This window comes from Ranitomeya imitator, chromosome 2 (assembly GCF_032444005.1).
Source record: "Ranitomeya imitator isolate aRanImi1 chromosome 2, aRanImi1.pri, whole genome shotgun sequence".
Lineage (NCBI taxonomy): Eukaryota > Metazoa > Chordata > Amphibia > Anura > Dendrobatidae > Ranitomeya > Ranitomeya imitator.
The window spans coordinates 135,025,732-135,039,823 of record NC_091283.1 but is presented as its reverse complement, the minus strand read 5'-3'; positions in this window follow the sequence as shown (position 1 = coordinate 135,039,823).

The following is a 14,092-nucleotide window of genomic DNA, read 5'->3' as shown; positions in this document are numbered from 1 at the left end:
GTCGCCCAGCCTGGCGCTGTGGATTTGGTCTTATAATGGTGAAACGTCGCCATGTTGGCTCATTATACAGAGGTCCCTTTTTCCCTACTCTGGATGATGTGCTGTCTCCAATCTCTGAATTTGTACTTGAGGTTCGGTGGGTACCTGCGCACCCAATGTAAATGATAGTGCCGCTCTTAAGAAAGAAAACCTGTTTGATTGCATTTTGTATCATTTTGCTAAGGAAAAATCTTTTGGCCAGGACCTGGGGCTGCGGTGGTAAAGGGTCCAGCAGGGCTGCCCTCCTCCCCTCCTACACCACCTCCTCCTCCTGACGACACCAGGGCGAGGGTTGCATCATGTAACCTGCACAGAAGATTGTTGCATCAGATCTTGCATAGTTTTCGGCAGGGCTATGATCTTGTCTGACTATTTTTACAGCACCGTAAATAGAAACAGATGACCATTTACAAATAAAGTACAGTAATCCCTAAGCGGTTACTTACAACAAATCAACCAGTTACTAGAGCAGCCCCCCAGTAACACTGACCGCTATATAGATATTGCAACAAAGGAGGACTAAAGAAGTTATTGAGAAGACAGTTCAATTACACATAAATTTACCCCTTTACAAAATGCATAATTAAAAGGGGATTTCTGGCCTTAGGGTTCGCTCACACAAGTTAATAAATCGGACGAGAGCAATCTGATAGCCAATGAGGCAGTGCAGATCAGTATTTTTCATTCTCAGCTCTATTCGGCACAAGAAAAAAAATCAAGTAAAAACCACAGCATGATGCGATTTCACTCCAAAGTTGGGACAGAGCGAGGAAAAAAAAAAAAAGGATGATTACTTACGGATAACTGGATTTTCCAGAACCCACTACAGCACCATGGACAGAGAGGATTCGCCCTGTAGGAAACCCTAGGAAGCCTCCAGTACTCTTCAGTGGTTTACAGAGCAAGAGGGGAACTCCATTCGGTTAGTTTAGTAGACACACATATATAGAAGTTTGGTAATACAGGTTATTCCAGTGGTATACTGCAATGCCTTTTACGGGACTACATCCATAATAAAGTTTTGTTGTATTTTTTGGAACACCCTGTGAGTCAACAGTGTGCCATCCACCAAGAAAAGGGGAGAAGGGAGGGAATAAGGAAGGGTGCGGGCGTGGGTTCTGGAAAATCAGATTACCGGAAAGTAATCATTTTTCCCATTCCCCACGACAGCACCATGGAGAGAGAGGTCAGAAAAATCGCCCAGGAAGGGCCCACTACTTGTAATACTTTCCACCTGAAAGCAAGAGATCCCCAACACCTAAATCCAGGCTGTAGTGCTTGTAAAAGTGGAGGGTGAATGGAGCGCCCCCAGACGCAGGGCCGCGGGGTACTCGGTACCGGGCCTTTTCTGTCTCGGTCTTGGGGTTGTCACGGTGGCTAGACCCGGTCCGTGACCCTGCTAAGGGGCGTCCAATGAAAGGTGATGAAAGTTTGTCAAGTGTTCGTGACGCCACCTGTGGTATTCGGTCAGGGTGACAGACGCTGGTTGGGGGTCCACTGGGGTGATGTTATGGCAGCTAGATGGAATACCTTCGCACAGGTGAAGTGCTTCTTTAGGGCTTCCCAGTAGTGTAGGTGGTGATGATGTGAGGCGCTGTTAATAACGAGGACACAGGGTTGCAGTCTCTTTACCTTTTTACTGGAGACTTCGGGATCCGCAATCCAGAGCACTGTTAACAGGGCTGGCTGAGACCGGCCGGTCTGAAGGCACATCCAGAGTTCCCTTTGCAGGTGGAAATCAGTGCCTACCACTAGCGCCTGTGTGTTGTAGTCCTTCCCTGCTGAGCACCACGGGATAGTCCTCACAACTGTCGTATCAGTTCTTTCTCTTCTCCGTCCCCCAGATAATATAGCTAGGACGCACCCGTATGACAAGTAGGCCTGGAGTTATTCTGGGACCCTAGAGACGTCCCTCTCCACGATTTCCCCCTATGTCTGTTTAGGTAATTTAAGGTAGACAGCCAACCTATAATCAACTGTCCTGCCGCTGTTTGAAGTAATGCTTGACATCTGTTACTTCCTCGGCGTTCCGGCCACCGGCTACGCACCTCAGTAGGATGTTGCCGATCTCGGGGCACAACTCCTACTGGTTCTATCTCCTTGTGCTGTGATCTCGTTTCTCACTTCTCCACAATACTCTTCACTTCATGTCCTTCCTTAAGATGCCGCCGCAAGGTAGTGCAGGCGCGGCTCCATAACGATCTGTCCTTTCTGCTAGGTACCTGCCAGGATCCCACCCCTGGCAGGTCCTCCCTGGAGCTCTCCCAGGCTGCGTTCCCCCTAACTTCCTATCCAACCCCCAGTTTTACCAGAGTGTGAGGAGTGGCCTAATACATAGTGCCTTTTGCTCCCCCTGGTGGCCGGAGTGTGAAGTGTAATGTGTGCCTGTGATACCTGGTCAGGTGAACTCCTTTAGTGCAATCAGACACAACATCACTCCCCTTAGTGGCAGAGCGACATTACTGCAACGACCAGGACTCTGGGGCGCTGCATGAAGACCACGTGGCAGCCCTACAGATTTATTCCAGAGTAGCGTTAGCCCCCTCTGCCCAGGATGCAGAGACAGCCCTTGTGGAGTGTGCCTTTATATTATCAGGGGGAGGCCATAAGTGTAGGCCAGTGCAATCCCCGTCCTGACCCATCTGGCTATAGACTCTTTGGACGCAGCCTGGCCTTTCCTGAGACCCTGAAAGAGAGCAACATGGAGGTAGATTTCCTGAATTCCCAGGTTGATTAAGTATTTCTAACAAGCATCTCCTAACATCCAGGATGGGACATTCTCTTTCCCCCTCATTTTTAGGGTTAGCAAAGAAAGATGGTAAAACTATCTTATTGGACCTGTGAAAGGTTGTTGCCATCTTGGCAAGAAAGTCTGGGTCAAGGCCAAGTATAACTCTCAACCAAGAAAGTTAATCAAGTGGAGGTCCTAATTAGACATGAGCGAATTTGATCAGGTCAGGGCTTATTCAGCAAGCTTACTGAATAAGCTGCAGAGGGAATCCGGCTTCCTGGATCGTGGCGGCTGATCAGACGTTCGGCTCCGCAGCTGCTTGTGTGACAGTCACGAGATATGCATGGAGAGCCCAACAAACTAGTCCCAATCAAAAACCACGAAACAAAAAAACTTATATACTTTAAGTTATAATATAAGTTTATAATAACTTATATTAGTGATGAGCGAGTGTATTCGTTACTATTAGCACGCATAGTACGGTATTCAGGTTACTCGTTACATTGCGAGTATTTGTGTACTCGCCTCGCTATATTCTGATGTCCCGCTGTGCAGTTTTGGCGCCTCCTTTGCAGCCACTAAACATGCTGGACTTCTTAACTAATCACAGTAATGCCACAGACATCTTGGTTGTGGCATTAATGCGATTGGCTGGCTGCCCAGCGTCATAGGGTCTATTTAAGCCCTGCCACCGCCATTTTGCGCACATTGCATCTGGAGCCTGCATTCTACAAGCATAGGGAGGGATAACTCAGCTGCTAGGGAGAGTATTTAGGCCTCTTGATAACACAAAAGCCCTGCTACCTGCAGTGTATACTAGGTCAGTGAAAAGTTGGGAGAGAGATACTCGAGTAGGGACAGTTTAAGGGGCCGGTCACTAGCTCCATAATACCACCACAAAATAGCTCGGACCGCTCCCGACACATTAACCCTTGGAACACTGCGATCAAATATGATCACAGCGTTCCAGCAGCATAGGGAAGCATGGCGCAGGGAGGGGGCTCCCTGCGTGCTTCCCTGAGACTCTCGGAACAACGCGATGTGATCGCGTTGTTCCGAGCGTCTCCTCCCTGCAGGCCCCGGATACAAGATGGCCGCGGGGCTCCTTCCGTGTCCTACAGGGAGGTGGCTTGCAAGCGCCTGCTCAGAGAAGGCGCCGGCAAGCCTGGAGCACTGCCTGTCAGATCGCGTGGGGGCACGCAGCGTGGGGGCACAGAGATGATATTGGGGCACGCAGCGTGGGGGCACAGAGATCATATTGGGGCACACAGCGTGGGGGCACAGAGATCATATTGGGCAAACAGTGGGGGGTGGCACAGAGCTGAGGGACACAGATCACCTGCAGAGAGGCACAAAGCTGCCAGCACAGAGATCGCTCTGGAGTCTGCAGTCTCTGTGTGTCGGGCAGCAGCTCCTATTTCGGGACAGGAGAGCATTGGGCGGTAACTCCGCCCAACCGGTAACTCCGCCCACCCCGATGACATTCCTGTGCAGGACAGGCATCGTTCTGTAATGAACACTGCTTACCCTGCACTCGGGGGTTAACGGGTTGGCAGCCGGCACTATACAGCAGGCTGCCCCCGGAGCATTGCGGACCTGCCTGCGGGCCGCATGAAAAGCCGCCACCTGATTTAAAGGGCCGGCGGACAATTTTGTAGCTCAGTGCTTAGGGGCCAGGCCAGTCTTTGCTGGACTGGGCGGGCCCCTAAGCACTCCAGGCCCAGTCGCAGCTGCGACCGCGGTAGTTCCGTCCCTGGGTATCAGCTTAGGCTAGGGTCACATTGCGTTAGTGCAATCCGTTTAGCGCTAGCGGATTGCGCTAACGCAATGTTTTTAAAGGGTCGCGTTTCGGGGTCGCGTTAACGTCCCCGCTCTCGCAGATCCCCGATCTGCGAGAGCGGGGAACGGACCTCGGACGCGCCGCGGACGCTGCAAGCAGCGTCCGAGGCGCGCTACAAAAGACCGGCGCGTCGCTAGCGCGTGCCGAAAATGACACGCGCTAGCAATGCGCTGGTACATTGCGGGCAATGGGAGCACTAACGGACGCGTTGCATGGCGTTAATTTCGCCGTGCAACGCTGTCCGTTAGCGCTCTGACCAAAACGCAATGTGACCCCAGCCTTACTTAGGACAAATTGCACAACAATTTTTGGGGTCCAATTTCTTTTGTTACCCTTGGGAAAATAAAACATTGGGGGCGAAAAGATCATTTTTTGCTCACCACACATCTAGATAAGTTCCTTAGAGGGTCTACTTTCCAAAATGGTGTCACTTGTGGGGGGTTTCAATGTTTAGGCACATCACGGGCTCTCCAAACGTGACACGGCGTCCCATCTCAATTCCAGTCAATATTGCATTGAAAAGTCAGACGCCGCGCTCCTTCCCTTCCAAGCTCTGCCATGCGCCCAAACAATGGTTTACCCTCACATATGGGGTATCCACGTACTCAGGACAAATTGTACAACAACTTTTGGGGTTCATTTTTTCCTGTTACCCTTGGTAAAATAAAAAAAATTGGAGCTTAAGTAAATTTTTTGTGAAAAAAGTTAAATGTTCATTTTTAATTTATTTATTTAATTTTTTTTAACATTCCAAAAATTACCGTGAAAACACCTGAAGGGTTAAAGTTCTTGAATGTGGTTTTGAGCACCTTCAGGGGTGCAATTTATAGAATGATGTCACACTTGGGTATTTTCTATCATATTGACCCCTCAAAGTGACTTCAAATGTGATGTGGTCCCTAAAAAGAAAAAAAATGGTGTAAAAATGAGAAATTGCTGGTCAACTTTTAACCCTTAACTCCCTAACAAAAAAAAAAAATTGGTTCCGAAATTGTGCTGATGTAAACTAGACATGTGGGAAATGTTACTTATTAAGTACCGTATATACTCGAGTATAAGCCGACCCGAGTATAAGCCGACCCCCCTAATTTTGCCACAAAAAACTGGGAAAACTTATTGACTCGAGTATAAGCCTAGGGTGGGAAATGCAGCAGCTACCGGTGAATTTCAAAAATAAAAATAGATGCTCCATACCGTTCATTATTGCCCCATAAGATGCTCCTTATAAAGCTGTGCCACATATAATGCTCCATATTGTTCATTATTGCCCCATAGATGCTCCATATAAAGCTGTGCCATATATAATGCTCCATACTGTTCATTATTGTTCCATAGATGTGCCATATAAAGCTGTGCCATATAGTGCTCTGCACCGTTCATTATTGCCCCTTGGATGTGCCATAGAAAGCTCTGCCATATAGTGCTCTGCACCGTTCATTATTGCCCCATAGATGTGCCATATAAAACTGTGCTACCGGTATATATAATGCTGCTGCAATTAAAAAAAATGCCATACTCACCTCTCTTGCAGCTCCTCAGCGTCCCGTCCCGGCGTCTCTCCGCACTGACTGTTCAGACAGAGGGCGGCGCGCACACTATACGTCATCGCCCCTCTGACCTGCACAGTCAGAGCCAGAGGACAGGAAGATGGAGCGGCACCCGGCGTGTGGAACGTGGACAGGTGAATATGTAATACTTACCTGCTCCCGGCGTCCCGCTCCTTCTCCCGGACAGCTGGTCTACGGGTGCCGCAGCTTCTTCCTCTGTCAGCGGTCACTGGCACCGCTCATTAGAGGAATGAATATGCGGCTCCACCCCTATGGGAGTGGAGTCTATATTCATAAGTTTAATGAGCGGTCCCACGTGACCGCTGAACAGGGGAAGAGCTGCAGCACCGAAGAACGTGGGACTGCAGGGACAGCGCCAGGAGCAGGTAAGTATGCCTCAGACCTCTCTCCCCCTCACCCGCCGACCCCACCGCCGACCGTGACTCGAGTATAAGCCGAGAGGGGCACTTTCAGCCCAAAAATTTGGGCTGAAAATCTCGGCTTATACTTGAGTATATACGGTATTTTGTGTGACATATCTCTGTGATCTAAGGGCATAAAAATTTAAATTTGGAAAATTGCTAAATTTTTAAAATTTACCAAATTTCCGTTTTTTTTCCACAAATAATATCAAAGAAATTTTACCACTATCATGAAGTACAATATGTCACGAGAAAACAACGTCAGAATCATCAGGAAGCGTTCCAGAGTTATCTATATATATATATAATTGTCTAAGGGTTTTTCCGTCTGTCTGTCTGTCTTTCTGTCTGTCTGTCCTGGAAATCCCGCGTCTCTGATTAGTCGAGGCCGCTAGGGGGAGCAAAAGGTTTTATTTATTAGGCCACTCCTCAGACTGGTAAAACTAGGGGTTGGATAGGAAGTTAGTCAGAAGCTGACTGGGTTTGATTCAGGCAACATCCCGTGGCAGGGGGTGTTGCAGGGAGAAGATTCAGGGGGGTCCCTGTCAGGCGTGGGAACCTGGCAGGTACCTAGCGACAAGAACAGAACGTTACGGAACCGCGCCTGCACTACCCGCGGCGGTATTCTAAGAAAGACACGAAGCAAAGGATATTGTGGACAGTGAGAAACGAGATCAAGCACAAAGGAGAGCCAGTAGGAGTCGTGCCCGGAGAACGGCAACATCCTACTGAGGTGCGTAGCCAGTGCCCGGAACACCGAGGAAGTGACTGACTTTATGCCTTACTTCAAATACCGCAGGACAGTTAATTATAGGTTGGCTGTCTAACATACATCAACTAAGAAGACATAGGGGGCAAATGTGGAGAGAGGCGTCTCTAGGGTCCCGGAAGAGCTCCGAGCCTACCCGTCAAACGGGTGCGTCCTAGCCATAACATACTGGGGATGGAGAACTAGAAAGAACTGGAACCAATTAGAACGAACGAGAATAGAAGTTGTGAGGACTATCCCGAATGCTCAGCAGGGAAGCACTACAACACACAGGCGCTAGTGGTAGGCAACGATTTCCACCTGTAAAGGGAACTCTGGATGTGCCTTCGGACTGGCCGGTCTCAGACAGTCCTGTTAACTGTGCTCTGGATTGCGGACCCTGAAGTCTTCAGTAAAGAGGTAAAGAGACTGCAACCCTGTGTCCTCGTTATTGTCTGCACCTCACACCATCACCATCCACCTTACTGGGAAGCCCTGGGGACATACTTCACCTGTGGAAAGGTATACCATCTAGCTGCCATCACATCACCCCACCCTCCACCCCAGTGGACCCCAAGCAGCGTCGGTCACCCTGACCGAACACCACAGGTGGCGTCACAAACCCTTGACAGACTCGTATCACCTTTTATTGGACACCCCTTAGCAGGGTCACGGACCGGGTCCAGCCACCGTGACAACCCTAGAACTGAGCCAGAGAGGACCGGTACCGAGTAACCCGCGGCCCTGCATCTGGGGGCGCTCCATAACCATCCCGCTGCTGTGTTTCTTGAAATAATCCTTAATAATCTCAAAGAGGAAGCTTCGAGTGCCCAGCATGTTGGTATGGAGCCAGATTTTACAAGGGGCGATACTACCCAGCCCAGCCAATATTCTGAGGCAACACTAGGTGATGAGGAGGGAGAGGACTGAGGGGACTGAGAGGACTTGTTTTTCCTCTGCTACCGAGGGGACTCCTAATGCTACAGAGGGGACACCCAACCCAAGTTTCATGTCTTTGCAGCCTGGATGGGCTGGAGAGGAGGAGGTGGAGGCAAGTCAGCATGAGGAGAAGATGGGTACAGTTCCTACTGTTGGGAACACAGAACATTTGCCTTTTTGCAGCTTGACTCACATGGCACAGTTCATGTGTAAATGTGTAAGTGTCTGTGGCAAGACCGTCGCGTGATACACATTTTATCCAACAACCAATACGGTTTGGCCCTCTTTCTCAATCCTCTGTAGAAGGAGAAATTTCCTTCTCTCCTTCTGGAGTCACCAAAGAGTTTTACAATGGAATCATTTAAGGAGGACCGTTGTAGATCAGTTGCTGAAAACATCACCCTCAGACAATTCTGTGTCAGAGGTAGCGTCTGTTTTCAACACCAAGGGATAATGGGGAGAGGCATGAACACCAGGTCCAACAGAGGTGGGGGAAAATGTGCACAAACTGGGCAATTTTCAATAAACCAGCACAACAGCAAGGGCTATCTGTGCCTGTAACAATGCCAAGGAGGGAGAAGTTGCAGAACAAGGTCAAGGGGTACTTAAGTGACCATACTAATGCTTCAGTTCCCTTTAATTAATGGGTGTCCAAGCTGAACACTTGGCCCGACCTCTCCTTATATGCCTTGGAAGTGCTGGCCTGCCCGGCTGCTAGTGTGACATCAGAGCGTGTTTTCAGTTCCCTGGGTCAATCATCACTGATATGCGCACACTCCTCTCCAGGGAAAATGCAGACAGACTTAGGGTATGTGCACACGTCAGGATTTTTTCCTGACAAAATCCTGAGAATTCTGCCAGAAATCCGCGTCCTTTTTTCGCGTGGATTTCTCGCGGAATTTGCGCGGATTTTGCGTGATTTTTTTTTTTCTGGAAGGTCCTTTTTGATAGGAAATCCGCAAAAGATCTGCAAAAAGATAGAGCATGTCCGGATTTTTTGCGGTATGCGTTTTTGCGGAAAAAAAACACTAACATATGCACAAAAAATGTCTAAAAGATAGGATGCATAATGTTAGCGTTTTTTTACCGGATTTATAGCGTTTTTATAGCGAAATTCCGCAAAAAAAACGCTAAAAATCCGGACGTGTGCACATACCCTTACGCTGATTAAATTCAACAAGGACTGGATATCTCCACAGTTTGCAATCCCTCCAGATGGGTCCGTGTGTGGGGGGGGAGATTTAGGTGTAAACCGTGCAGCATGTGATCCCAAACGTTATGTATATTGTTTCAAACAAAAACTTCAAATATATCCACAAAAATAGCATGTCCACTCAGGTCCATAAACTGTTAATAGAAATGTAGGAGGCTTCCACGTTACTGGTAGTAGAACAAAGGCTATGTAAAAGCGCTATAGCTCCTCGCTCCCCAAAAGAAATTCAGCAAATTTTGTGCTCCCAAATCTAAATGACCCTCCCCCCTTCTGAGCCCCACAATTTTGTCTAAACCACATCACATATGTTTGGCATTTCTGTAGCGATGAGAGCCCACCTAATTTACAGGTGTGGGTGTCCAGAAGCGTGAGCTGGGCAGCACAACATACTGGTCACTACAATGGCAGTTTTCACTTTTCAGTCAGTTACATCCACTGTTACTTTTTTCTGGAAAACACCTATGGGTCAAAATAGCCACTACACCTGTAGATTATACCCCTTTTGAAATTTATTTCCGAAATGGGGACACTTGAGGGGGATTCTGCTCTTCTAGAACTTAGGTGCTCTATATATGAAGTCTGCAAACTATTCTACCAAAATCTGCACTCCATCCTTTCCGAGTCTCGCCATATGGCTAAGCAGTAGTGTACAGCCACATATGGGGTATTTCTACATTCAGTAGAAATTAGGGACAAATTTTGGTGCCAGTTTTACCCATTTCCAAGTGTGAAAATGTAAAAATCTGGGGCTAAAACAAACATTTTAGTGAAAAAAATTAATCTTTTCTTCACTGCCCAATGGTATAAAATTCTGTGACACACCTGTGATGTCAATATGCTCACTGCACCCCTAGATGGATTCATTGAGCAGTATAATTTGTAAAATGGGGTCACTTATGGGGAAGGGGGGTCGGCTGTTCTGGAACCTCCAGGGGCTCTGCTAATGTTACATGCACCCTCAAAACAGTCCTGCAAAATATGAACTCCAATATGACGCTTCTTCCCTTCTGAACTTTGCACTGTGCCTCAAAAGTAGTTTTTGACCACATATGAGGTATTGGTGTACTCAGGAGAAATTGCAAAACAAATTTGGGGTCCATTTTCTCCTGTTACCCTTGTGAAAAAAAAATTGGGGCCAACAACATTTTTGTGAAAAAAAGGTGATTTGTTTTAATCAGTGTTATAAACTTCAGTGAAGCACCTGAGGGTGGGGAATTAAGATGCTCACCACTCATCAAGACACATTCCTCGAGGGGTCTCGTTTCCAAAATGGGGTCACTTGTGGGGGGTTTCCACTGTTTAGGTACATCAGGGGCTCTCCAAACGCGACATGACACCTGCAGAACATTCCATCAAAATCTGCATTCCAAAACGTCACTTCATCGTTTCCGAGCTCTGCCATGCGACCAATCAATTTTCCCCACATATGTGGTATCTGCGTACTCAGGAGAAAATAGAAACCAAAATTTGTTGTGAAATTTAAAAAAAAAAAAAAAAAAAGATCTTTCAGCATTATTTTTGTGGGTATTTTTTTGCTTTTATTTAAAAAAGGGACCATATTACATTTGAAGTGACTTTAAATGGGGTCTATATCTCAAAAAATACCCAAGCATGACAATTCTAAAAACCGCACTTAAGGTGCTCAAAACCACACAAGAAGTTTATTAACCCTTCAGGTGCTTAACAAGAATTTTTAGAATGTGGAAGGAAAAAATGAACATTTGACTTTCACAAAAAAATTACTTTAGACCAAAATTTTATTTGTGGTTTTAGCCACATTTTTTTCCGCAAGGATAGCAGGAGAAAATGGACTCCAAAATGTGTTGTGCAATCTCTCCTAAGAATGCCGATATCCCATACGTAATCAAAAACTACTTTTGAGGCACAGTGCAAAGCTCAGAAGGAAAGAAGCGTCATATTGGAGTTCATATTTTGCAGGACTGTTTTGAGGGTGTATGTAACATTGGCAGAGCCCCTGGAGGTGCCAGAACAGCAGAATCTACTATATAATTGTCTAAGGGTGACTTCCGTCTTTCTGTCTGTCTGTCCTTCTGTCTGTCAAGGATATTTATTGGTCGCGGCCTCTGTCTGTCATGGAATCCAAGTCGCGGATTGGTCTCGCCAGCTGCCTGTCATGGCTGCCGCGACCAATCAGCGATGGCCACAGTCCGATTAGTCCCTCCCCTGCAGTCAGCGCTCGGCACCCGCTCGATACTCCCCGCAATCACCGCTCACACAGGGTTAATGCCAGCAGTAACAGACCGCGTTATGCCGCGGGTAACTCACTCCGTTACCACCGCTATTAACCCTGTGTGACCAAGTTTTTACTATTGATGCTGCCTATGCAGCGTCAATCGTAAAAACATCTAATGTTAAAAATAATAATAAAAAAAAAAATTATATACTCACCTTTCGCGACGCTCCAGTGACCGCTCCATGCAAGTGGCAGGTTCCGGTGCCAAGGATGGTATGGGAGAAGGACCTGCCATGACATCACGGTCATGTGACCGAACTACAAGGGGCCCTCGGAAGGTGAGTATATGTTTATTTTTTAACCTGTGACATACGTGGGCTGGGCAATACACTATGTGGGCTAGGCAATATACTACGAGGGCTGGGCAATATACTACGTGGGCTGGGCAATATACTACGTGGACATGCATATTCTAGAATACCCGATGCGTTCGAATCGGGCCACCATCTAGTCTTCCATAAGATACTCCATTTTACTAACTACACACATTGGGCAATGAAGAAAAATAAAAATTATATGTTTTTACAACCAAAATTTTGTTGTAGCCCCAGATTTTACATTTTCACTTGGAAATAGGTAAAAATGGCACCAAAATGTGTCCCAGAATTTCTGCTGAATGTAGAAATACCCCATATGTGGCTGTACAGTACTGCTTAGCCATACGGTGAGACTCAGGAGGGACAGAGCCCATTTGCCTTCTGGAGCGCAGATTTTCTTAGAATAGTTTGCAGACTCCATATACAGAGACCCTAAGTGCTAGAAGAGCAGAATCCCCTCCCATTTTGGAAATTATACCCAATTTTTGAATTTATCTACAGATGTAGTGACGATTTTGACTCCATGGGTGTTTTCCAAAAACAGGCAGCAGTGGATATTGTCGAGTGAAAATTGCAACCTGCCGTTGTAGTGATCAGTACATGGTTGTGCCATGTACCTTATGCCCAGCTTGTGCTTCTGGAGACGCACACCTGTAAATTAGGCGGGCTGTTATCGCTACACAAATGCCAAACATGTGGACTCTAAATGTGGTTTAGGCACACTGGGGCTCAGAAGGGAGGGAGCAAGTGGATTTGGGAGTGGAGAATTTGCTGAATTTCATTTGGCGGGTGAGGAGCCATTTCGCTTTTCTAGAACCTTTGTGCTACCAGGAATGTGGAAGCCCCTATATTTCCATTAAGAGATGACAGACCTGAGTGGGGACTTGCTTTTTTGTGGATTAAGTTGAAGCTTTTATTGGGAACATTTTACATAATCACATTTATCCCACACTCTACGTTAACCACTTACTTTAGGGTTTCCATCTAAATCTCTAAGTGACGTGACAGATTGAACCCATGAGGGATCCATTCACTATAATCCAGCAGCATTGCTAGGCTGCCGTCACACTAGCAGTATTTGGTCAGTATTTTACATCAGTATTTGTAAGCCAAAAACAGGAGTGGGTGATAAATGCAGAAGTGGTGCATATGTTTCTGTTATACTTTTCCTCTAATGGTTGCACTCCTGGTTTTGGCTTACAAATACTGAGGTAAAATACTGACCAAATACTGCTAATGTGATGGCAGCCTTACTCTGGACTCCGTCTGGCCTCCGTTCAGCAGCGTCCTTTTCTGAAGTACACAAACCTGTGGCAGTCGGTACTTTTATGTATGCCTAAAAAGAGAGATGCTGCCGAATGATAGGCCAGACTGTGTCCAATTGCTACTTCTGCCTTATTATAGTGAATCTTCCATCGGAATCACGTATTTCAGAGATTTACATGGAAGTCCCGGTGTAAGCGCTTAGCACTGGATAAATGTGAACCAAGCCTTACTGTGATGTTTGGGCGGCAAAATGGGGAGAGAAAAAAAAAAAAAAAAAACACACAACAGCAGGTAAAGTATTGGTTTTATTTTTTTTCATCGCCTTTTATTGTGCAGTATAAGGGATTAGACTAATCTTCAAGCCGGTATGAGTCCTGTGATACCAGATTTACGGTATAATTTTTGTTATGTTTGGCTGCTGTTACACACTAAAAGATGCTTTCAGTTTTGGAAAAACTAGTTTTTGCCTTGCCATATTTTGAAAGCTATAATTTTCCAATATTTCTGTCGACTGTCATGTGAGGCCGGAGTCACACTGCAGCGAGATACGGCCGAGTCTCGCAGGTTTAAAACAAGCTCTGGCACCGGCACTCCGGAGCGGAGCGTGCGGCTCCATGTATTGCTATGCAGCCGCACGCTCCGCTCTGGAGTGCCGGTGCCAGAGCTTGGTTTTAACCTGCGAGACTCGGCCGTATCTCGTGGTGTGTGATCCCGGCCTTAGGCCTCTTTTTTTGCAGGACGAGTTGATGTTGTTTTGCAGCGTTGCACTGCATTAC